The sequence below is a fragment of the Desmodus rotundus genome, chromosome 10 (assembly GCF_022682495.2).
Source record: "Desmodus rotundus isolate HL8 chromosome 10, HLdesRot8A.1, whole genome shotgun sequence".
NCBI classification, from domain to species: Eukaryota; Metazoa; Chordata; class Mammalia; order Chiroptera; family Phyllostomidae; genus Desmodus; species Desmodus rotundus.
The window spans coordinates 77,816,213-77,820,859 of NC_071396.1; the positions used below are offsets into that span (position 1 = coordinate 77,816,213).

The window sequence follows — 4,647 nt, forward strand, 5'->3', positions numbered from 1 at the left end:
TGCAAGGATTAGCTTGATAGCTAGAAAGCCAACTGAGGAATTAAAACAAAATATTAAAACGTATTTGATTAACACAAACAAAACTAGGAGAGGAGGAATAAATGAATGAACAAATAAACAAACAGATGAGACAAAGAAGAGAAATAAGAAAATAGCAGACCTAAAGTTAACTGTTTCAATAACCACACCAAATTTTAAATTAATTATTCCAATCAAAAGGCATGATTATCAGATTGAATAAGCAAGCAAGAATCAATTATATGCTGTCTATAAGAGATATTCTTTAAAAACATAGAAACAAATAGGTTAACAGTAAATGGATCAAAAAAGATATGCCAGCAGTAAGCACAAAAAAATGGGAGAGGCAAAATATAATAGAAGACAAAAGATACTTCAAGACAAAGTATATTACGAGAGACAGAGAGGGAACTTTATAATGGCAGATATCAAGGAAAATATAACAATTCCAAATATACATGTAATAACAGAGCTTCAACATATCCAAGTAAAAATTGACAGAGAAATAGACAAATCCACACTCATAGCTTGAGACTTTAACACACTTCTAGGTATAATATAGGCTAGCTGGACAAAAAAAGAGAGAAAGCAAAGGGGAAAAAGAAATAACCATTAAGGATCTAGAAGAGATAGATGAAATTACCAATTACTTTTACCCGATTGTAATTTATAGAAGAGTATGCCCAGCAGGTTCACAGGGGTAGAGGATATGCTGACTAAAGCAAGTCTTAATCTATTTCAAAATATTGGAATTTTATAGACTATTTTTTCTGGCTACAGTGAAATTTAATTATAGCCAAACCACAATAAAATTTCAAGAAAACTGCAAAATTTGGAGATTAAACAATTCACTGACAATAATAATCTATGGAGCAAACTGGAAATTATGAGAAAATTTTAAAAATATTTTAAACTAAGTAATAGTGGAGTACAACATATCCAAATTTGCAAAGTATAGCTGGAGTGCTGCTTAGAGGACCGTTTGAATAGCCTTAAGCACTTACAGTAGAAAAGTGTAAAATCAGCAAAAAGTTCCCATTTTAGGGAGTTAGAAAACAAAGAGCATAGTAAGTAGAATGAAGAAATAATAAAGTTAGAGTAAAAAAGGTAAAAAAATGGAAACAAAGAACAGAATACTAACAAAACATAAAACTAGTTCTTTGAAAAAAGTAATAATATTACTAATATAGCTAGAATGATCAAGAAAAAATTGAGAGGACCTAAGTTAATATCAGCAGCAAAAGAAGAGATATCAGCACAGGCCTAATAAACATTAAAATAATAATAAAAGCATCATGAACAATTTATGCCAAGAATTTCAACAATGGAGATGAAATGGACAAAATCTTGAAAAACACAAATTTCCAGAATGGAGACAATAAGTAGAACATCTAAATAACCCTATGAGTAGAGGAGTTTTTAAAATTTATTATAAAAACTTTCCCACAAAGAAGTTCCAAGTCCAGATGGCTTCACTGATGAATTCTATCAAATATTTGAGAAAGAACTGATACAAATTTTACATAAGCTCTTTCAAAAAATACTTTCCAACTTATTTTTTGGCCAGTATAACTGTGGTACTAAATCAAGGCTGTAAAACTTTACAAGAAAAAGAAACTACAAATCAATATCCCTTGAGAATATAGAAGAAAAACAGTCTAAACTTAATTATAATGGCACTGAATAGTTAAAAAAAAAAAGATAATAGAAGTCTACCTTAACTCGTTAGGAAGTTTAGGCAAGTATATGGAAACCGGGCTATGAAGATGCTCATTAGATTAGGAAGGGTGAGGTGAGAGCATCCCAAACAAAAGGACCACCAAGTGCACACCCTGAGGAGTGGGGTGTATTCAAGGTATTTGGAGGAGTCTAGGAAGGAGGGGCAGCATTGTGCAGCGGGTGAAAGCCTGGGCTGTGCAGCCAGTGGACCTTGGTTTGAATCGCAGCTCTGTCTGAGATTTACTAACTTGAAATGCCCCTGAGCAAGTTATTTAACCACTCTGTGCTTCTTACTTAGAATGGGAATGATGGTTTCTGCACAACGGGATTATTAAAATAGTGCCTGGCACATGTAAAGTGCTCTGTTGAGAACTGTGGTTGGGACGTAGATGTAAGAGGAGAGTGGCATCAACTGGGGCCAAATCACACAAGGCCTCGGTGAGAAGAAATGTAAGCAGGCAAGATCTCTGTATGTGTACTTTAATTTAATTTTATTTTTAATTTTATTGAATTTATTGGGGTGAATAATTTTAATAAAATTATGTAAGTTTCAAGTGTACAATTCTATACTACATCACTAGTATATTGCATTGTGTTCACCACCCAAAGTCAAGTCTGTTTCCTTCACCATATCGTTGAAAGATCCTACTGGCTGTAAGAAGGATGACTGATCGGGGTGTGGCAGTGAATGTAATGTAGCTGCTGGCCCGTAAGAAAGAGTCTGTGGTTTGTGGCTGAAAAGAAGAAGAGGCCCATGTAGATAGTGCTGAGGCTTGGGAAAATGTTTCTGTAACATCATTACTCCCCATGTTTAAGGCTTCCATTTTATCACTAATTAAAAAAACTTAATAGAAAAACATCTTTAAAGACATACCAACTCAAACAAATATGAAAAGGGAATACGTCTTGAGCAAATGGGATTCAAAGACTGGTTTAACATTCAATAATAAATTTATGTAATTCATACACTGAAAAAATAAAGGCAAAAAAGATCATGCACAGAAAACATTTGAAAAACTTCAACATCTATTCATAATGGAAACTATAGGAGAAAACAATAATAGGAGGAAACTTCTTCACACTGATAAAAAATATCTATTAAAAATACCTTACAGATAATATCATCATTATACTAAATGGCAAATCACTGAATTTTTCCCTCCGATATCAGGAACAATCAGGGATGTCCGCTCTCACCACTTCAGTTTAGCATTGTAAGAAGCTCCTAGACATTGTAATAAGGAATGAAGATACATAAAAGTGATTGTAACATTTTCTATTTCCACCTAACAGTGTATGAGAATTTCAATTATTTTACATCCTCATCACAACTTGCTAGTCAATCTCTTATTTTATCCACTTTAAAAAGTTTTGTAGTGATATCTATCTCATGATAGTTAGTGATTTTGAGCATCTTTTCATATGCTTATTAGCCATTCATATATGTATGTTGGAAAGGAGGAAATATGTCTTCATTTGATGATTATTCTATGATCATGCACATAGAAAACACAAAAATAAGTTATTAGGTCTAATAAACAAATGTATCAAGGTCCATTACAAAACCAATTACATCCACATATGCTAGCAAAGAATAATTGAAAAATGAAATTACAATTCTGTTTTACTATCACATCCAAAATATGAAATACTTGGAATAAAAATAACAAAATATATGCAGAGCTCTCGTATCACTTTATCTCTTGAACACCTGTAAGAATTTTCACACATTAATTATAGTACTTTGTTATAGCGAATTGTTTACTTGTAATAATTCTGGAGCAAAGACCATGCCTCCTCCTCATCTTCTTGGTGCCCAGCACAGAGCCCAACTAAGTGAATTAATAAACACCTATGTATATATTATACTCAAAACACAACATGCATACATGAAAAACAGTTTTGAAAATGAAAAAAAAATGTAGAGAATACATCCTTCATAGTGTTTTCACTGCCAATATTTTAGATTGTTTTCTTCCAACCTTCTTTTCCCCCCTATAGATAGTTTTAGACTTTTTCTTAACACATTGGTCATACAGTGGCATTTGTTTTTATACTAATGGTCAAATTTCTACCTTATTCATGTTTAAACTTCCTCTGATTACAATCTGCTGCCTTGATTGACTGAAACAAAACCAAATGTAGTCAGTTACCAGGCACCGGAAGTGGCCACCCATTATAAAGGTGGGAGCCCGTGTTCTGATGTGGTCATGGGGCTGGTTGCCCACACTGACCCGTGGCCCCACCTTCTCATGTGTTGTATTAACTATGAGGGGGTTTGGCTCAGGTGTTCTTTGTGAGGCTCTGGCATAACTACGTTTTTACTGATAAGAACAGATACTACACTTGATCTTAGCCAAAAGTCTGAGAAGCAATAATAACTACATTTTTAACTCACTCCTACTAGGGCATGTCAAATCCAGAAAGCAGGAGTTGGAATGTGTGCCCATTTTAGGAAAATTTGGGCCCTGATCCAAATATCTCCAATATAGATCGAAGCTGCCCTAGAAAACAATGCTGTCCAAAATAAAGTATCTAAATCCTAAATAAAATGAGTTCCTGTCCCGATTCCTTGTGCTTCAAGAAACAATTTAGGTCACAGTAGAAACATGAGGTTCAAAACCAATAAACTCTATACACTGCGAAAAATAAGATTCAAACAGGAAAGTACTTTTCCAGATAGACCAATACAAATGTTTGTCAGCTGCAATAAAAATGCTCAGATAACAGTATCAAACATCCAAGAAATGTCCAAAACACAACACAACACAAATAAAACTCTGGTCATTAGATAACAACAGACCAATGGGATCATTGTCTTGGAGCCAAAAACAGAATAAAACCGAGATTGAACGTTCCTATATAAAAGCCGGAGACGCACGGGCTTTCTGAAGCTGTGCCACAGAAAAT

General features: G+C 33.9%; 1 pseudogene; it reads right to left on the minus strand.

Annotated features, from left to right (window-relative positions):
* Positions 1 to 4,008: 4,008 nt before the first annotated feature.
* LOC128779494 (U2 spliceosomal RNA) lies at positions 4,009 to 4,113 on the minus strand (annotated as a pseudogene).
* Between the last annotated feature and the right edge of the window lie 534 nt (positions 4,114 to 4,647).